General features: G+C 42.5%; 1 protein-coding gene across 7 annotated transcripts in view; it reads right to left on the reverse strand.

Moving 5' to 3' along the window:
• The window catches only part of SYN3 (synapsin III), a 247,411-nt gene that overhangs the window by 186,637 nt on the left and 38,809 nt on the right, over positions 1 to 21,965 (reverse strand). The window contains exons 1-3 of one of the 7 annotated variants that reach the window (XM_068191088.1): positions 17,201 to 17,321; positions 15,921 to 16,089; positions 5,636 to 5,780 (exon numbers count right to left, since the gene is read on the reverse strand). The gene's annotated coding sequence lies outside the window, so the exon portion shown is untranslated. Of the gene's footprint in view, positions 1 to 5,635; positions 5,781 to 9,064; positions 9,171 to 11,364; positions 11,684 to 15,920; positions 16,090 to 17,200; positions 17,322 to 21,965 lie in introns of those variants that run through there. The other 6 variants (XM_068191089.1, XM_068191091.1, XM_068191090.1 and 3 more) reach the window with 6 other exon arrangements.

Below are 21,965 nucleotides of genomic sequence, written 5' to 3' on the forward strand. Positions count from 1 at the left end.
CACTGCTGTACAGCAGTGGCTATAAAAAACTGCACCGTGCTGGTAAGTTCAGTGTGAAAACTCCTGATTTTCCTTCTTCAAGAAGGGTCTGTATTTTCTAGCATCATCCTCTGGAGTTTATCAGTTTTCTCTGCAGAGTCAGGAAAAAGTGTTTCTGCAGCCAAAAATGTCTTTGATATGTTCCTGGGCTGCAATGCACTACAGGGCTCTTCAGCCCTACTCTAAACCCAGCAAAGTACAGTTAAAAGTGGGGGAGAAAGATGATGGCATAACAGATATGTTCATTATATTTTAAAAAAGATGACAACCACATAGGGCCAGAATACCCTATATTAAAAATAATGCACTTCATCTAAAAAAGGAGTGTTACTATATTTTAAATGACAGATTTTAAGGGTCTGAATCATCTTGGAGCTGACTGTTCTGCTGCTATTGGTTTGCTTTTCTAATAGCTCTATGTAAATATCCTTGTGTTTGCTTATAAACTTAATTTAGTGCTAGTGAAAGCCTACCAGTCCTTCTAGATTAAAAATATTTTGCATTGGCTACATAAAATATATGATGTAAGCATTTCTGGCTGTTTTTTTCCAGCAGGCTTGGAAGTCCTGAGTTGCAGAGGAGTGGTCTTTCTCCATTCACTTGGATGGGAATCAGTAAACTCCTTATTTGACTCCAAGTAATCTGAGTGGCTTTAGCTGTGGCTTTTATGAGCAACTGGTCAATTAGTATCTTTTCTTAAATGGCTTTGTGGTTTTAAAGGGCTAGAATCAGCAAGTTAAAATACCATTTCCTTCTTGTGCCAGTCAACTAAATGCAACATTAAATTGTAAATTAAAACATAGGGCTCAAGGCAGCATACTTTTTAAACTCAAGGGAGCTCAGCAAACAGCCATTTCAAACCATGAAGAGCTGGCTGAAGACACTGATTGTCATCTTTTAAAAGGAGTTGGTATGTGTATGTTTGCTCCTGTGTATGAGAAGAAACAAAGAAACCAATGCTTTTTTTTTTTCCCCAGCTGAAGTATACAGGGAAGGAGTGCTGGCTCTGGATCATGCTGAGAGCAGGAAATAAATCAGCCAAAACCCATAAAGCTTGGCAGAAACCAAAATTTTCTTCTTCCAAAAAAAGGCACACCCCTCTCTGTTACTTAGTCCAGCTTTTCACATGGCTCTTCAGTCCTACTTTCGTCCTACCTTCCTCCTTCTTTTAACATGGGCTCTGATTTATTTTTCAGACACACAGGAATATAATGCTGTTTGCCTTGTTCAGGCTGGAGTATGATACAACACAGCAGCTCTCTGTCTTGTTCATATCCCAGTCTGATAGTTCAGAGCAATATTTAATGTGTTTTTAAAAATGACTGTAGTTGCTGTCTCAAAGTGATATGAAGGGGATACTCCCAGTTTCAGGAAATCTAGAAAAAGGGTCTTTCCTTCTCCATCCAATTCACTTCCCCTCCCTCTCGCCCCCCCCCACCTCCCCCACCAGTCCCCCACAGACCATCCTGGGAAGCAGACAATCTTTTCTTCCCCTTCCAGGCACTCTGATGGCAATTCAGCCCTTTGCAGTGGAGGGCTGCCACCAGGACAAAAGATTATTCCCACCCAAAGGCCACACCACAGACTCTTCCTCCTACTTTTCCAAGGCTGTGTCATTAGTTTTTCTCACTTTTATGAGTGGGGTCTAAATTAAAAGCACATACCCTGGGCCACCTTTCTTGTGGCCAGTGTAATCTGCTAAGGGCAACAGAGCCAAACTGCACCCTTGCTTTAGCATTTGATCTGCCCAGACATAGTAGAAATATTCCTCATTAAACAGAGAAGAGATGAATGTCTGGAACCTGATAGCCATTAATACAGACATTGTTAGTTCTGCATAATCACTTCATTTTCCTTGATAACTGTATTATAAATATATATGAGTCTACAGTACTGGACTGGTAAGTGATCTGCTACAGCTGCTAATCAAATCTCTGTTATTTGTCAGCATTTAAAAAAGCTCTTTGACATTTTCAAATCTCTAGATGAGGTAGGAGAATACCACAACAAATCATGAAGGATGGGAAAAGTGAAGAATTATCCAGGATGGAGAGAGACCATGGCTTCCCCACTGCTTAAACAGAAAGGAAACATTTTATCCCATAAATAAAAGGCCAATCTAGAAATTGGAAGATTTCCATTTGGTCTTACCAAATCTGTTTGAAAACTTATGATCCAGGGCTTTGTACACCTCTGGGGATGCAAATCAGCCAAAACCACAGAGGCCTGAAGTGAGAAGAACAGCACTGGAGTGAGCGAGAGGGAGGGTTCCATGTGGCAGAGCAGTGACATCGTTTGATACAAAATGCTCTTACAACAGCTCTGAAAATGCCCTGGGTGTTTTGTCTGACATTTGAAGTTCTATGTTTCACCTACCAACAGACTGACAGATCAAGTTGCTGCAACTTTATCAGCTATTAATTGTGTCTGGGCCAGGACAGCTCTTTGTAATGCCCACCTGGGAATTCTAGACTTATTTACTTAGCTAGTAAAGAGATGGGAAAGGGAGTTTTAGCCAAAAAACATCCCCAAAGAATGAAATATCCTAGAGTATTTACTGCAAAACTTGACATTCTGGGGAATTTCCAGACCAACTAAAAATTGATCCTACACCCCTAGAGACGGAGCAGAACCCTCTGAGAGGAGAACACCACAATGCAACAGACCAGCCACTGTGCAATAAGAAACAAACATACTTTTTCTTTTTTCTTTGTAATGAGGATAATCCTGTTTTTTCTTGTTGGAAAGTGCAATGTAAATTACATAAATGAAAATAATGAAAGCAAATAATTAGAGCAATAATAATATTTAATGAAATAATTAAAGCAAAAATCCTTGTTGCAGTGTAGCTGTGAAAGTTAAGGGGCATTGTGGTTCAGTCCTCTGGTGTAGAATTTGCAATACTGCAAATCCCATAAGAACACTTGCTCACACACCCCATGGCACCACCCCCTCACCCCACCTAAAAAACCCAAGAAAAAAGTGGTACCCTTTCTGGGGGAGGAAGGATGACGCGGAGCACGCAGCGGCTGGTTTGTTCTAATTAGTGTTAACACCAATGAGGAGCACAAGTTTAGCATCCCATCACGCCTCTCATTACTAGAGTACATAACCTCCTAACCTCCACCCAAGAAAGTGATATCATTGCATGAATTAATCATCTGAGCAATTAATGGCAGAAAAGCGACCTCAGGTTTCCAGCGCAGTGTCTGGCACCAGTGGATTGGTGATGACGTCAGCTTCCCTGGGAATACGCTGGCATTTTGCCCGTTCCTGAGCCTCCCTGTTGACTCTGAGGGCAGAAGCAAACAATGTAGGCACCCAACCGGCAGTAACTGCTGCAAGCCAGCACCAGGCTGCTGCTGCTGCAGCGTCACAGGGATGCTTCTCCTGCCAAATCCCGGCGGGCATCTCCCAGAGAATGTGCACTTCCCAAAACCGGCAAGAGCAGAGGACTTCCTGATGAGCAGAGAGAGGGACTCTTCAGGAGCAGTGAGTATCTGCCCACTCTTTAGTAGGGAGAACCTCCTGCTCTGCACCTGGGAGCTGTGCAGCCTTTTGTAGTGTGTGAATAAGCAGTTATTGGACTATTCCTCTGTTTCTAGGGAAAAGGGAAAGAATTTTATTATACTGGGGAGTTTATTCTCAGATGGCCAGGATTGTTTTTTTTTTTTTTTTTCATTTCTTCACTCACTCTGTTGCTGCCTATGCTTTCAAAGCTAGAGTCAACCACAACTATGACCATATGCCCTGCGTTAGATCCATTTTTTAATCAGCTATTCCAGGTGAGATAAGGAGAGCCTGCCTCTATCCTTCAGGAATCTGCAATGTTTCCTTTTTTTTCATCACCAAATACAAATACCCTCTGCAAAGTGGAACCTTTTCATACTTTTACCAAGTGAGTATTACTTTGGTGTCACTTGGAGTGCATGCACAAACTGTGAGACAGAGGGGATCAGACTCAGCCCACCACTCAGAGGAGCACAAACCAGAGAGTCCAGGAGATGTCACGGGCAGAGTGTAGACAAGAGCAAGGAGGTGCTCTCTGATGGGGATATCAGTCATTTTCTAAACCTTCAGGCCACATGAGAAAACCACAGAAAAGAAAGAAGCTTGGGTAGAGGAAAGCTGACCCCTGATGTAAGAAATTTGGTGTCAGGAAAGAAGGACAACCTATTTGGGCAAAAGGGAAGGAAAGAAGGACAACCTATTTGGGCAAAAGGGATTGACTAATCCAAGATAAGCTATTTTGTTGCTTCTTCCTATGGGGTTTTCTGCCTTACTTCTCTTATTGGAGGCAGCCTCTGGCTGCTGCTTTCTGAGCAAGCAGAAAAAGCATATCGCCTCCACACTCATCATAAGAATGAGTTTCCAAGAGAGATGAGTTATCCACAGGTGAGCAACGTTTTTGTCTCAGCAACACTTTTCTCTGGATCCCAGCTTGAAAAGAATGAGGTGGTGAACCCCTATGAGAAGCAGCTAAAAATTTTAGTGCCTTACAGTGAACTGTGACCCCTGCTTCAGTTAGTGACCAGAAAAAGCTTACCCCAAATTCAGGACAGCCTTGTCTTACACGCTTGCAAAGATGTAAGCTGAAGAAGTGTGATTATAACATCATCACTGCAAACGACACTCACTGTCTGCACGGCTTAATGCCACTTGCCACATTTGTAATCCATCTTCCCCCACCTGCCCTGTCTGTTCAGCTGTCACTTGTTATCAGAGCAAAGGCAAGTGAAACAAAAGGAAGGGCAGAGGCTAATTTGCTTGATGTGGTCCTGTTCTTCCAGATGATGTCAATTTATGGGCTCTAACCTGATCCTCAGAGATGCTCATATTTGCATCATTAAAAAGGAAATAACAATTCTGTGGAAGCAACTCAATAAGCTACCACTTTAGCAGCAGGCACAGCAGGCAGGATTGTTTGAGCTCCAGTTTCCCCAAACAGTCACATTACCTGTCCCGATTACCAGCCCTTCTCCCCTTTGCTTTCCAGGTGTAGCCAGCTCAGCAGATAGGATTAATCCACTTCCGTACTCACTTGCATTCTCCATGTTAGAGAATCTGATTACACAGATTGCCTGCAATTTATCTCCACCTGCGACACCTAATGCTCCAGTCTTTCCCATTTTAATATCTCACTGCAGATCCAGTACATACACGGACAGATGCACACACACTTTCTCTGTTTTGTTTGCAAACACCTCACTAAGAGCCTCGAGGTTTTCATTTTCAATCAAACCAGAAAGCACTACTGTTTTCCCCACTCTGCCCATGAGGTAATTCCTCCCTTTGGACTCCCCTCGTTACATTTATACTGCACAGGCTCCATGTGCTGCTGCTGGATCCACACAAACCACAGGAATCTGCACAGACGCGCTCAGTGAACATGCAGCGTTATAGAGCCCTGCAGCACGTATAAAGACAAAGGCACAGACTACAAGCACTGAGCAAGTGCCACCACATGCATTCCTGTTCCCTCCAAACCCTGCAGGAAAACATTGCCTGCAGAGTGCTTTCCTATGAACGAAACCAGCCTTTCAGCACAGGGTCAGTATATGATTCAGGCAAATCCCATTCCCACCCGCTTCCTTACCTTTCTTTTCCTTAATCTGTTAATCCAGGAGCTCTGGACCGATTCCTTTTCCCTCCTGCACACAAACTGCCGGTCCGTCCTGCTTCACATTCACAGCACACCAGCAGGAATCACCGTCATCCCATTCTGCCAGATCCTTATCACCCTATTGGCCAATGCCAGACAGTAAATTCAATTAGGCTCCTCCTTATAACTATATTATCACAGGAACAGGAATGAATAATTTAGTAAAACAACAAGGGTGTGCAGGCTCTGGTGTCACAGACTTCACCCCCACTGTCAAGCTTTTATCAGAGAGGCGGGTAAAAAAAAACAGAATCTGTCTGCCGCTCCTGAAAAGGAGACCTTAGATTACCCATTTGTATTTCCCATTCCACCCCTCTTGCCCTCCTCCCCCTAAGCCATGGCATTCCCATTTTATTGCTGCACCTCCATCTTCAGCCCACAATACAGTATTTCCCTTATGAAGGGTCATTACCTCTCAGTGGATGCAGAGATTTCTGTCCAGGCAAAGCGATACCGCAGCACCTCAAGCACTTTGCCTCTTCCCTGAATGCAATATGTGAGAAAAGAATGAAACCATTCTGGAGAAGGGAGTGACAAGACAAGCAGATCACAGGGAAAAGGGAGAGTCTGCCTTGTATCGCAGTATCCTCTGTAAAGCAACTGTGCTGTCATCCCATCAGTTCAGACACCAGTTCAGACACCCAGAGGATGCAAGTACATGATTCCTGAGAGAAAGGTTCACAGATGCACTGCCCAGGGACTATGATTTCACATGCGTGCTGTGGGAGTTTGAATCCCCACATAAAAAAAGCCCCACACCAAAGTGGCAGTTTTCCCCCAAACCAAATGACTAAATTGTTCTGTTTTGGCCCTTTTTGTTTTTCCCGACCAGAAATTTTTAGAGACAGCTATCTATACTTGCATTTCCTAAGAAGTAGCTGGTCCCAAAATGAACACTGCTGTTTTTCCTCAGGTGATGCTCTGTTTGAAGGGTTACAGACCATTGCAGATTCCCTCAAGAGCGTCACCACTGTCTAAATCAAGCCTCAGACCACCTTGATTGCCTAAAGAGTTTTATTGTTATTGGAGGAATAGTGGAAGTTGAGGAGCTCAGCAGGACAAGCCTTTGGTATCCTCAGAACAAACCAAGCAGCCAACAGGGATTTTTAATGACCATTCACAGCAATATTGAAAGCTACTGCTAATACATGCTCATGTGCACAGCATCAACAAATAGATGTCTCATTCCACCATAAGTGAAAAATAAACAGGCAGGATGAAGCTGCCATTCTTCCTCCCTTAGAGTCCAAGAACACCCTTTACAGTCTGCTTTCCATGTGCTAATATTTACTCTGTAGAGTCTATATACCTACTACCACAACGATGAGAGGTTCAAATTTGCACTAGAGCCCAAAGCAACTCAAGCAACTCCTACACTGACTCTTGGTTTGGCTCCTCTCCCAGGCCTGGCAGGCTGGGTAACCTCAGCTCTGTCTCCAGAGGCAATAGGGACACCAGAGTAAGTCAAGCCCAAGTACCAACAAAGATACAGCGGCAGTTCACTTGTGACAGACCAGAAGTTTTCCTAAAGGCAGTGCCTTTCTGTAGGCACTGCCTTCACATTGAAAGACTAGCAGGAAGTTGGGACAATGCATGGGGATTGCCACCTCCTAAATTGCTGGGCTATCTGCCTCCATCTCAGTCCTAAAGTAGGATCAAGCCACGCTGCCTTCCCTGGGAGAATAGAGTACAGGATCAGTGGATGCTTTTGCCCTTCTCACCAAGTTCAAACTGATCTAAAGAGTGAAAAAGTAAGAGTCTCAACTAAGCTTTTGTCTTTCTCTGTTATGGGCTTCTTTGCCACAAAAAGGGACAAAACTGCCCTCTTGCTCCTGAAGTTGCCTCACTTCTGAAGAATGGCAGCTGCTCTTTTCCTCCTCCTCTTTCCCTTGCAGCCATCCAAACTTTTTTCCCGTGTTAAAGGAAACCCTGAATTATGCACTTGGTGGTAGCTTCAGAGCAATTAAACTAAGCCACGTGGCAAGTTGCCCAGTGTCACTACCAAAGCTCAGGATGTTTTAGCATCATTTATTGAGGAGCTTTTACATGATGCTTACTTAAACCACAAAAAGAGAGCAAATTAGGCTGTTGCCATGACAACTAGGGAATCTACTCAAAATTCAGGAGATGCTGGGGAGTGGGGGAGAGCCCTTCAGTGGAGATCTCTGCATCATGAATATGGCCCTTGGTTATCAAATTCCTTTCAAGTTAATTCCTAGCATCAAAGCCTCCCTGACAAAGGCTTTAATAACTGGGAGCAAAGCTTGGCTAAAGAGGGAGCAAACCAGCCCTCCCAGCAGTAATGTGAATTTCATTCTGCTGAGAGGTGCCCAGCTGTGAGGTCCACAGGGCAATCACAGAGGTGGCAGCGCTGCTACAGGAACACGTATGAGGCAGGGTGGAGGAAGGGGCAGGGGCTTCACTGCAGACAGGCACTGCAGAGAGAGACAGACCCTGAATCTGCGGTGCAGTAAAGGGGACTGACGACTTCCACAGGGGAGAGGGAGGCAAGGAAGAAGGGTCCTCGCCACCTCTGGTGGAAACCCTCTAGGAGTTGAAACAAGCTGAGCAAATGCATTTGCCAACCCAAGGAATGAATTAAAGCAAAGAAGAGAAAAAAAACGCAGGATCAATGGTGTCAGAAGAAGCTGACAAACTAAACAAACGGAAGACAGTCTACTACACTACAGTTCTTTTGAAGGAACTAAATCCTTGGTAGGATTGTTGTATATTTTCCATCAAAGCTGGCTCTCTTTCTAATTTTTCTTTTCTTTTAGCTGAATATTTTTTCAGTTGCAAGCCTTCTAAGAAAATCACTATTTTAATGGAATTTTTTCAGTGAAGTCTTCTGGTTCGCAATTGCAATAGCTAGGGTATTCTTGGCTGAAAACAAAGTACATTACTTTGGAAAAATTCCAGGAAGTTTTGTAGTTTTCATAGAAGCTCTCTCCTTCCTCATAATTATTTTTGATCAGATAATTTATTGCCAGTGGAATTTTTGGTGTTCTCCTTTGAAATGATGCCTTACTGGGCATAAACCCCTTTTGGAGGGTAGCAGCAGTAAGTGGAGCAGATCCAAAATTAGGGAAAATTAAGCATGTGGAGAAATGGAGTAAATTGCAAAAGTTTATCTTCCTCCCTTTTCATCCCCAGATGAAGAACTGTGTTTAGCATGAAAATCAGAGGCAATTGAGAAATTTAAGGATAGATAAAATATTGTATTCTAGTGAGCATTACAGTCCAAGCAGGATACTTGCCAAGCAAAAGCCCACATATTATAGAGATCCAAAATTTCAAGAAATTATGGAAAAAAAACCCCATTAATAAAAACTATGCATTTTCAAGATACAAGTGTTCCCATACCTGATGTCCAGTTCATCTTTTGAGCCCCAAAATTGATTGTCAGTCTGCCTACTTGGGATGTTGTGGCAATATTTCAACACCTTGAGTCAGTGTTGATCTTCTGATGGGGGCTTCTTCCCAGTGCCTGGGTATCACAAACACAAGTTGCTAAGAGTGTCCAACACCTAATTGATTATAACTGACCAGAAAACAAGGCTTTAATTCATTATCTACATGCAAATGAGACTGGCTATTCCTTTTTCTGCTCCCTCCCTGCCATTTTGCCAAAGCCTTGCACAAAACATTTGTTAGGTGATCCCACAGTAGCAGCAGGAGTAGGCTGAGCTGCACACAAGCCATGCAGGCTTGTTTTGGACTCACAGTACATGGCAGAGACAAGAGGTTGAAGTGAGCTTCTTTTTTCGTATTGTGACAGCTACTTTAACAGATGTCAGCTTGGCAAATGTGTTTGTGGGATGGCAGGAGCAGAGGCATTCAAGGGACAGGGTCTGCAGAAATAAATCTGAGGAACCAAGAATAGGATAATAGGAAGAATAGAGCAATGCATAGTAGAAGAGGAATGGCTCATTAGAAGTGTCTAGGATGCTGTTTTCTGAAGTGGGATGCCTTTGGGACAAGTTGAATTTATTTTATTTAGTCAGATTGAGGCATTTTTCTAGGGCTTCAGTGCTACTGTATATGTGTATGGTGGTCTCTATAAAAAGCATATTACCATCCCCCTGAAAATATGTTTTATTATCCTAAACATGTTCTTAATAAAAATAATTTTTCATTCTTCAGCAATAGTGACTTATTTAAATAAACTTTTCAAGACATACTAGGTATCATCTCTTAATCTAGGGAAAGAAAAGCGAACAATTTTTCTACTGGCATTCTTTACTTACTTCAGTAAGGAAAGGTGAGGAGCAGCTGAAGGAGCTGGGGTTGCTTTGCCTGGAGGAAAGGAGACTCATGGGAGACCTTAGCGCTCCCCACAACTACCTGAAAGGAGGCTGCAGCCAGGTGGGGGCTGGTCGCTTCTCACAAGTGACAAGCAATAGGACAAAAGGAAACTAGCTCAAGTTGCATGCATTAGAAGAGGTTTAGATTGGAGATTAGGAAAAAAAAAACCCTCACTGAAAGGGTTGTTAAGCATTGTAACATGCAGCCCAAGGAAGTAATTGAGTCACTACCCGTGGAGGTATTTAAAATACATGTATATGTGGTGCTTAGGGTCACAGTTGAGTGATAGACTTGGCAGTGTTAGGCTAATGGTTGGAATTGATCCTAGAGGTCTTTTCCAACCCAAATGATCCTATGATTCCATGATTCACTAAAATTTTTCTATAATTAGCTTATTCATTGCAGTGACTTCTTGCTATCTCAAAGACAATAGCACTGAGGCCTTAAAAAGTCAGGTTTTATCCCACTCTGCTATTACACAAGAAAGCACAAATATATTTTTTTTTCACATGAGGCTCTTTGAGTGTGACTCTATTTAACAGCTTTAATCAGCTTTAAAAATACATCAAATTTTCACGAAGTCCTGTGCCATGTTTTGCAAGTCACCTTTTCTAGGGTGTTTTCCAAGGCAAAAATAGTGTTCCTGTTCACTGATGGTATGGGTTTTCCCCTCCCAAAGATCACAGAAGAGAGAGACCTACCCTAACTTGACATCAGCACAGGCAACATCCCAAAAGTTATAGCACCCATTTAGGATGCAGGAAACAGAGGACCCAAACCTGAACAAAGCCAACTGGGGACTCACCTCTGTGTCCTCCCCAGCACAGAAAGTAACTACACCGAGATTTGTCAGCTATTCAGAGGAGAGACTACCATTACACCCCCTAAAGAAATTATTCTACTGCCTGGAGACTCTGCAACATTGGACCAAAGACTGAATGGATGACCAATGGCCAAGACACTCATCAGAAAGTGACACTCATTTCAGTGGCTTGTAGCTCACAGAGCACAGGTTTGACTTCTTTCTCCCACATTCCTGCTGCATCTAAGCTTATTTTCATCCAAACAACCAATCCTACACTGGACATATTTAATTGGAGATAGAAACTTCTACTTTTCTGTTTCTTTACTTTCTTGCTTAAAGAAAAAACCTACTTCACCTTTTAGAGTTTCTAGCCTTTTTGACAATTAAGTAAAACATCATGTACAAAATCTGAGGTTAAATATCACGTTTGGAAAGGACAACTGAGCTGAGCTCATCTTTGGCTTCCTTTTAGCCAAGGGGCACTGCTCAGTCACACAGCGTACCTAACGCAACACAGGGAAGCTCTGGGCAATGGTCAAAGCTCTTTTCTTACCTCACTTGTTCCCACTGGAGAAGAAGAGTTCTGGCACTGCCAAAGGGTTGAAACTAGGATGAAACTCTTGTAAAATTACAGCAGAATCATGGTCCTCACCTTTAGCAGACAGCCATCTGAAGAGGGCCAGTGGGAATGACCTATTGTAATGGAGTAGCTCAAGAGAACCAAGAGCTGATTTGCTGTAGATAATGACATTTTACTAATAATGTTTGCTGACTGGTTTGCTACAAATAATCTGCTTCTTTGGATGGCTCCATGCTCTCACATCCTTCTCCTCCTCCTCCCTTCCCTGGTTGCCAGGCAACTACAAAAAGGACCAGAGAGCATGCTGGAGGAAACCACCTTGTGGGACACTGCACAGCATTGGGTTTTTTTTCCCAGAAAATGCTCCAGGGCAAAGTGGCCTCGGCTTTGGAAGCAACATCTTACTGTGAAACCTTGCTTTGCATGAACACCTGTCAGGGGTCAAGTGATGCGTATCCATGATTTCCAAAACAAATGCCTTCACAGACTTGAAGCTCGCTTCTGAGATTTTTCTGTGGCTCAGCTGCTCCCCATCAATTCCACAGACCAATAGTTTAAGAAGCTCAGGCACAGAAGTTTCCAGCCTGCGCAGCAGGAGATTTCCCAATAACAGACACCCCATTCAGCTGAGGATCATTGCTGTAGCTGGCCAGAGCCATGTGTTTACAGCTCTTACTTAACTGTGTGCCCCATAGGGTTAATGCAAGAGAAACACAACATTTTTTGACCAGAAATGTGCTTGCTCATAACAGCTCAGAGACATTTAGAAGAGGATTAAGTGAGATCAGCCACTAGAAAGTGAAATAGAAAGCCCTGTACTGGTTTCCATGAAGTCCCTTGGCCAACTTGGTGTGAGAGAGGCTGTCTCATTCTCCCAGGTCTACCTAGCTTCCTTATAATTGAGGGATAAATCTCAAGTATATGAATAACCACCCCTTGGGATTTGATGGTTGGAACTATTAGTATTTCAAAAGGTAATTTAGTTTAAAAAATGGTGGCATGAACTAACCAGAGGTATAAAGTCAGATAAAAAAATACCTGTAAGATTAGACACACACACCTATGACTTTACTTTCAAAACTAGCTTAATTTGCAAAGTCTTATCCCGTATGACTGAATCCAGCAAGAAGGAGAAGAAACTTTCCATTTCACCATCTTCAATATCACTTTTCATTTTCATTTACTGAATTCTCGAGGCTTTTCAGTATTTCAGGTATATTTTTGAGACTTATTAACGCAATCCAAAATCTGGTTTATACCCAACCTCCATATATCATGCCAGAAAAGCCATCTTTTCTAAGCAGTTTTCCATTTCTATTTTCTTTTGTGCTGCCTAAACTGATAAACGCTGTACCCTGAGGCCATTCAACCTAACAGGATTCCCTACAGATTCCACAGTCTCAGTTCACATATCCACTTTACCACATATCCCAAATATCTCAGGAATTTCCACAGTTTCCCCCTGAACTCTTCTCCCCTCCCAGCCCTTTTGAGTAAGCCACCTGCTATTTCTGTATAGCACACAAACATTAATTACTACTGATCTAGATGGCCAGTCCCTGAACAGACTCACACATTGATCTCAGTGTAAAGGAGAAGTGCTCTTCCTCCCCCACCTACATCTCAACCAAGGTTGAGTTTTACTAGCAATGAAATAATTTCACAACTGCAAAGGGCCTATTTTGAGTCCTGTTGTTCTTCTTTGAGATTTTCTTAAACAACTGCATCCAGCCTTCAAATTTACCCCTTGCATCAGCCACAAGAGGCAGGTTTCTCCTTCTTGCAGTCCTCTAGCTGTCCAACACACATAGTTAATTTTTTCCTGATTGTTTTTTGCTTTTTCCTGTCATCTCCAAGGTCAATTTTGGCTTACTGTCTTTTTTTGCTGAGGTTTGAAATACAAAGCAGTATTCTATGACAAATTCTCAAAAGTGCATTTGCAGTTTTGGACTGGAAAATTGGAGTTTAGAATGACTAAGGAAAGGAAACTAGGATTTAGGAATTTTTTTTTTTTTTTTTTTTTTTTTTTTTGCTGAGCTGTCCTTTTCCTCCTTTTAAAAATCTTTCAAATTTAGTAGGAAACAAAACAGCTATTCTAATGAGGTGGTCATTTCAGCTTTGTAATCTCAAAGTCCCTGCTATTATTCTGAGAAGGGTAGGGATGGTATTATGACTACTGGCAAGCAAACCTTGCCGTTTTTTGAAATGGTTTATCCCTTTGCTGGATGTGGAGAGAAATGTCTTGAAAAAGAAAAAAGGGTTTGAAAGGATTTCCTGAAAAGAAAGGGATAGGCAGGATTGCCTGGACACATTTTTCTGCATGATACAAAAACCTCAATTATGTACTGTTGTGCAGCAGCCTCAGCCATGGTGGCCCAGCTGGGCTCTGGGCTGGGGCAGATTTCACATTGTCCCAAACCCCAGGGTGTTGCAATGGGCAGGCTGAGGCAAGAGGAATGAGGAGGGGGAACACAAGGGGGCAGGGGAGGGAATTGTGAAGGGAGGGGATGGTGAACAAGTAGAGTGGCAGGCAGGTGATGTGGAAGGAAAATGGTGTAGCCATGCAGATTCCTCTTGTTTGAAGTGGTTAAAGCCTTGTTCAATGTGGAAGAACGTTGAGGAAATAAATTCTTCCACAAGTGCAGACATCCTAAGGGAGCATTTCAAATAGCAGCCTGCAGTGGGCAAGAAACAACTGCATTTAAATAGAGATCACTAAGGAGGGGTATGGGAATCAGATACTCTTAAGGCTTCAAAATTAAACACAGAAATCGTTAACATAAAAGTCATGTTATAATTTAGAATTACTTGCTGACTGATAATGAGAGTCAAAATATGAACATATTTCTTAGTGCTGGTGGTTAAATGCCTTCCTCTGAGCATGCTACAGGAGAAGGAGCCACTGGTAGCAGGCTGGAAGGAATTTGAGAGAGTTGGGTGTATGCTACAGCAGCAGACAGAATGGCTAGGACCAAAGAACACAGCAGAACAGTGCAGATATTGACCACTATTCCCTCTCAGTACCTTTGGTGTCTCCTGTAGGGTATTATAAAAAGTGTGACTTCACAGTTATTTGGAAAATAACCTGTTCTTCATTAAAGATAATTTTTCTGGGATTGGCTAAGTCAGTCTTCCATAACATTTCTTAGGTTATGTCTTTGAAGCACCCAGCACCATGTGAGGGTGCCTTCAGGTTTGTATCTCATTCCAGCTGAGTTCTTGTGTGAGAAGCAGGGCCAGTCCCCTCGGACAGAAGAGCACACTGGTGCAATTCAGGTGTTCCTGGTTCTGGTGCTGCTGCAGCCCCAGCTCTCTGTTTGCAGCACAGTGCTCTGCGCCGTGCAAGTACACTTCCATGTTCTCATAAGGCAGCAGCCCTGGCTTTAGGGACTGCGGTGCAAATAAATATTGTCTACAGCCTCAGTAGAAAAAATTAGCTACATGTGGTGTCTATAAAGCCTGTGAGTGAGGGGTAATGATAACTCATAAATTTTCACTGGTTTTCACAGGTACTGTCCCACGAATACACTTAAGCAGAATCACACAGTAATCCTGTCTCTGAACAGAAGACTTTCATATCTACAGCTCAGGCAGAGGCCTCTACTTGGCACAGGCCTCTACCATGGGGTCTTCCCTATTTCTTAATTGTTTCTAATTCTGCTGCTGCTTAAATGAATTCCTGCCTATATGACACAATGACAAAAAGATGGATATCTTTTCATTTTCATGGGTTTTAAATTTATATCTTAGGTATATTTTTCTCTCCAGTTCTTCATGCATTTAGATTGAATATATCTGGACAGACTCAAGATTTCTATACCTTCCAGACCCAGGACTCTTTCCCAGATGACTTTAGACGTCTCAGTCGAATGCTGCTTTTCCACACAAGCTTCTTTTCTCTTCTCCAGTCAGTAGATTCTAAGGAACCCTACGGAGAAGGAAAGACAACACCGAGAACCCCAAATGTTGTAGCTGTAGCACCTGTGCTTTCTTTGTGCACACTGCTGGGGAATCGCTGCCCATTCTGTAAGTCAACGTTGGACTTGGAACAGAAGTTCAGAAACACCTTGCAACTACATCCTAAGCACTACCAGTAAAACAGAGACATTTATTTTCAGATTATTTATTTTCAGAAAAGAGCTGCACCAATTTATTTGTGCTGAGACTTCTTCTCCATGGGGTCTGTTTACTCAAATAAAGCGATGTGTGAAATTCAACAGGCACAGAACCTCAGAGAAGTCTTCTGTCTGCTCTTATTAAAGAGAGAAGGAAAACACCAAAGGATCCTTTACTGTAGCAAAAGCTAAAAAGATCAACAGGAACAACTGTGGGTGGATGAAGCCTCTACATTTTAAGGACTTCTGACAAATATTTAAATCCTCCAGGCTTTCAAACCATTGCAATACAAGGAAGATCACTGCGGTCACTAAACAGATTGTATACTGCAGATCTCTGATTCTACATCACAAGTAAAAAATAAAGAAAAAGTAAAATCTTGAGAATGTCAGTTAGGAAAAATACAATCATACCTCTGCAAATGGGAGATATTCATATGAAAATAGAACCACCACGCTTTTCCATGTGCCTTCCATGTTGTGTGAGTTGAGGGTTGATTTGTTTGCAGTATTTAAAGCTCCTTTTTAATGAGTTGTGTGAAATCTGGCAGACACATAACCTCTTTGAACTACAAAGCATTTCCTGCATTAATGAAGGAAGAAAGAAAGCCAAGAATTAATTTATTACAGCACATTAATTACTGCACAAAATAAAAGTTCAAATAATCAGCAGAAACCACAGGGGTGAGGTAAAGGTGAGAGAGAAGATAAAATATGTACATTCTGTTTTGGTGATGGCCAAAATGGGCCCCATTACTACCAAACAAAAATATTAGAAATGCAGCTGGAGTTTGTTATTGCAGAAGAAAGGAATTATATTAAGGCAACTTCTAGAAGTCTTTTCTTTTGGTAAAAAACTGCTCCAGCCTTACACAAAGGGAATCAAATAAAAATAAAGACAAGATTAACCACGGCTAGCAAGAGTGGATATATATACAGAACTGCACAACTGGCTCCCAGACAGGTATGTCAAGCATGAAAAGAGCAGCTGCAGACTTGGAGGAAATTTTGCCATCAATAGGGTGATTAAAGAATTTTAAAAACCCAAAAAAACAAAACAAACCTTATGAAACATTTTCCCCTGAAGCAAGGGTCTCAAACAGTATGTTGTAAAACTGTACGCACATGCATGGGCAGGAGGTCTGTGTGCTTAAATACTGAAGGTACGTGACAGAGGGAAGTGGTGAAAGCGTCGTTTTTACAGGATGAAAAGTGAACACAAGCATTTGTTTGCCTGTGCATGCACAGGTGGAGTTGATGTTCTTCTCTTGCAGTGGAATACCTCCTAGGGGCAAAGCAGCAGGGAACAGCATCCTGCACATCCAAGCATCCCAAAGCAAACCCAAAGATCTCCACTCAGACAAGAGATAACAAAAACCTTGCCAGGACCCAACATCTTCAGTCTTGCATTCACTGCCTGTTGCCACAGCTTTGAGACCAGAGGACATTGCATGGTCTGTACCTCATATATGACGTAGTACACACAGTGGCACTGACCAGCCTTGGTGGCTGTGCCCTGTCCTGGCTGATGACCAGGAAGAACTCACTCAGTGCTACTTCTCACATTTCCATTTAAAGGTTTACTGGGAAAAAGCCATAATACTGAGTTTGGGCTATGAAATGCTGACTATATACTTGCAGGATTAGCTAGCAATGAAGAATTTTGCAGAATCCACAGTTGGAATAGTGATTGCCTTCTTTAGTTTCCTGTAAGATGGTCTGCAAATCTTTTCACTGGAAGCATCAGAAGAATATCTGTTATATTCTTTTTCCATTTCTGTGGTTCTAGGTTTCCTCAAAAGAAATACAGTTTTACATTAAGATATGCAGGTGATAGAGATTCGTCATTGAGATGTGAACCCACAGAACCTAAAGCAGAGCTACAGGTGGAAGCTCAGATGTCCTGCAATGCTCCTAACATTGCCCTCTGTGTGAACAGTCAACATTAGATAGTCATGTTGTGCAGAATGTCTTTGGTACTTGTTTCTGAATATCCCACAAGACCACATGGAATACAAATCTCTTGCTCTGAGACATGAGACTGTTAACAGTGAAAGGAAGTGAATTAACTAAATGCAAGACTGAGATACTCAGAGGGTAAAAACAGGGCATACTGAGAGCAGGTTTGCTCTGAAGAGGAGCACACCTTTGGTCCTCCTACTTGGCCAGTGCAGGATACCTCAAAGACCACAGAGAGCAATTCTGAGCTGCAGTGACAGCCTAAAGAACCCCAGCATCCTCAGCAGCACTCGCCCAAGTGCGTGTGTGAGGACAGCATTTCCTGGAATTGGAGCTCTGCTCCCTTCCCTCACAGCTCTCCTTCTCCAAGTGCTGCAGGTTGTTTTGTGAACAGCCTCATTCACTGCAGGCTGCACTTGCCTAAGGCTGGAAACTCATCTCCCCCCTTCTCCCTCCTCCCAGCCTGCCGCTAGATTTGATGGGATATTTTTCTCCCCATATTAGCCTGCTCTCTGCTTCCTTCTCTTCCCGATCTGGGCTTGTTTCCTCCTTCTAATTATTCAGGCAGAAGAGCAGATGGCAGGGGGAGTGGATCTCTCACTCATACAGACATGAGGCTTTGTCACACAAAGAGGGAACAACACCAACTGCAGAAGAAAGCAAGATATTCCAGAGCCTGGTTCCTAGCAGCCCCCTATTCTCTGTTTTTCTTTCAAGCATGATATATTTTGGGAAACACCATTCAGTTCTCAGTGTGCATTTTTGTCAGTTAGATCACATAATGCCTTTTCCTTCTCTCGTTTTAAAATTTTAATTTAGCTGAGAAAACAATTCACAGTGCAACATTCTCAAAATGAATACAGATTTTTTTCATCTCAAGAAGTAGCTGCAGTTCAGTAGTCACAAACACTTGGGATCCCCATTTTCAAGTCTGCAGTGGAAGCATCGGTGGCCCTGCACAGACGTTCCATAATCAGAGCAGGTCAGTTGTGATGGGGTAAGTGGGGCACGGGCAGGATCTTTCTGACCTGAGGGGAGGACATTTGTACATCCAGCTTGCCTGCAAACTGTGCTGGTATACTCACCAGCCATCCCTGCACCTGGTTCCGTGATGAGGGCATTGCTGGGAGTGTTCCCAACAGGCAGATTGTACAAGCCATGCTGGTTTGTAGTCCAGCAGTATTTACGGTCACAGAATTAGGCCACTCCACGCCAGTTGGCCTCAGCGCCCAGGGAAACTCCTGGACATGCACAATTTATTAAACTGCATATAACTGTGCCTCAAATACCTACACAGCTGTCTCAGGTGTGCTGGCCCAAGTGACCTTCTTATCAGCATGCCAAATAGTTGCCACTGGAATGCAACTGCAACTGTCATTGATAAAGCTTCTGTTGCAGTTGCCACCATGACCAAAATAAAATGCTGATGAGAATACACATATACTTTCCCAGCTCTTGCAGTGTGACCAGCTCTAGCTGACAAACCACCACTAGGACCTAACAGCAAAGCAACTGTTGTTGCCTCATGGATAAAGAACAGCAATGCTTTACATGAAGTCTTTCAACCAAAATTTTGCCTGGTAGGGTCTGTAGCAATAACAAAGTGCAGTCACCTTTTGATTTACAGTGACTTTGCATGGGTACCCCAAGAACAGGACAGAGAAGTCATTAGTAAAGGCCACTGAGATCTGGACTTTTTTAACTGAAACAACAATGCTGTCTTTGACTGCTATACAAGTACTGCCAGACTTTCAGAGTTTTTGCTGTTGTTCAGAAAGCCTGAACTGAAATGACCTTGCAGAAAACTATATGCAACTGAAAACAGCTATTCAGAAAGAATAGAGAAGTCAACTAAGTCCAGATTTTAATCTGTAGCTTCAAAAGCTTCTCTCATGCTCTAAATTAAGGTAAGTACTGAGTTTTAAACCAATGGAGCTGCAGTGGGAGAAAGCCAGTGAGAGAGGATCTGCCTGATGTTTATCACACTAAAGCAAAACCTCAATTTTATATCAGGATAATGAACAGCAGGAGCCAGTGAGCTTCCATTCAGCAAATTTACGAGTTTATCAAGAGAAGTATCACAGAAAGAAAGCTACCAGAGAGGAAGGAGGGGGGAAAAACCTTCATGTTATAAAGCACTATCTTCAGGCATCAGAAAAAATGAAATTAAATCTCTTACTAATGCAAATGCCATCTTGCTTCCATTTGTCATCAATGATGCTAGATTGTCAAGGTAACATAGACAAAGGAAACTTAAGGCATGTGCTTTCATTATATCTGTCACAGACAAAAGCTTTTGCAGTCTGATGACAAACAGTAAGAATTAGAACATTCTCTGGTTTCACTGTATGTAACACACAGAGCATGTACCTCCATTCTAGGATGGCTTCTTCATCACTACAAAACCTAGACTATTGTAGCATATCTCAAGTTGGATAGGATCCATAAATGCACCTACCAATCAACTTCTCTTTAACTGGTCCCTGCCATGTGGCTTTTGCCATGAAACCAGTCAATAAATTTCCTTGTCTCACAAGAAAGCAGATCAAGGACACTCAAAGAGAGGAACCATAAGCAAGGCAAACTGAATAATCCTCCACAATTCTACAGGGAAGCATGGACTCATCTCAGCAATGTTTGTATATATCATATAATGATCAAACAATCAATCAAAGAGGAGTTCAATCCCCTGAGCCCAAAGCTGCATGATTTCTTTCTTAACTGCTTTAAACTCATGCCCTTCCAGCCCAGTTTAAGTTGAGACTTGGTCAAACACCTCAGAGTGTAACTGTTTTGTTGAATTGGGAATTTAGCCATGGGATAATGGAAAGAAGTTTTTTTTTGTGTAGGACTGTTGTAAATATAAAACCTGGCCTCATGTAAGGCTATTTACTTCAATAAAGACATGGAAGACTATTAACAGCTTTCAGAGTCAACCAGGAGGCTCCTCTGAGCAGTTTCAAGTTATGTTTACAGAGCAGGGTCTTGGAAAACCATTATGAAACACTTGTCAAAGGGTTATTCAAGCATTCAAGCCCAGTCACATTAGTACCCAAAACAAAGCTTTCCAGTCATATCAGCATTTGCTATTTGTAAAACCAGAAGGCAACCCCATGCCACCCCCTCCTTATACTTTTATAACTTGGATTTCCTCCTCCTCCACTCCCAACTGTTGTTGACTCACTGTCAGAGATTTTCTTCCAATTTGCTGAAATTGCTTTATGTTGAGGCTCTATTGATCTATTGAGGATGTGCAAGTGAGGGAATTTCTTGACAGCTCTGAGGCTCTAGGTTTCTTCCTGCTGGCAAGCAGGCATGGATAAGTCAGATGGACAGAGGTGAGGGGCCAAATCTCAATTTATTTTTACTGAACACCATCTTTCCAGTGCCAGCAATACCACCACCATCCTTTATCCATCATGACAAAAGCATTTGAAATGACCACATGAAATTGTCCTAGTTCCTGCCTCCCCCAGCCACTGAGATGAACAGTAAAACAAAGCAAAAGCAGAGTCTAACAGAGGAAAGGGTAGGCTAAACACAGATATTATGCACAGCAACAATATGTTTGATCCTGTGAATGACTGAAGCCAGATCTTGCAGCCCAAGCTGCTGGTTAGTCTCCTTATCCAAGCAGTTTTTGAAGTACGGTAGTTGTCTTCCTAAGGAACTGTGCTGCCATCCTACCCACCTCTCACAGTGAACATTTTCTCTTCCTTAGGTGTTGTGCACTCTCCTCAGGTAGCACAGCCCTGAGCACAGCCACAGTGGCTCTCCTCACTGTGTCCTTAATATTGATAGCTTGAAGGCTACTAAATGTTTATCCTGGCTCATGGCAATGGCCAGGGATCTTTACAAGTCTCATTAGTGGTTGATGAAATAAATATTCTGTTTGTCATGAATCACCTGCCATTGTTCACCCAACCAGCCTCTTGCCTGATGTCAAATACCAAGGTTTCCCCAGCCAGGCTTCCAGGCATGAAGGTGACAACACTTCAAATCTTACTATTCCTGAAATCTTTGGACTGACTTTGTTGTATGGATGCAGTCCAAGCTGGGCCTAGCAGAACACACCAAGCACTTGCTTTTCTTTGTATCACACAAAGCTCTTTCATTAACAGTTCCTGCCATGCAACGTTGCTTTGCCATTCAGGGTAAGAATTGTTTGAGAAAACAGATTACTTCTTTGATTTCCAATGCTCCCAGCACACAAGAAGAGGTATTTGATGAAACTGAAGGTCCGTGGTGGTTCAAAAAGCAATTTGATGTGCACCTAGGCTTTTGCTAGACATTTATTCTCTAGCTAGGAGGATTATTCAGTTTGTCTTGCTTACAATTCCTCTCTTTGAGTGCCCTTGATCTGCTTTCTTGTGAGACAATTTCCTTATTACATCCACTCATCTTTTACAAAAAATCATGGAATCATAGAATAGTTTGGGCTGGAAGGGAGCTTTAAAAGGCTTTCTACTTCTTCCTGGCAACAGTCTTAATCTTGATCCT

This window comes from Anomalospiza imberbis, chromosome 5 (genome assembly GCF_031753505.1).
Source record: "Anomalospiza imberbis isolate Cuckoo-Finch-1a 21T00152 chromosome 5, ASM3175350v1, whole genome shotgun sequence".
NCBI lineage: Eukaryota > Metazoa > Chordata > Aves > Passeriformes > Viduidae > Anomalospiza > Anomalospiza imberbis.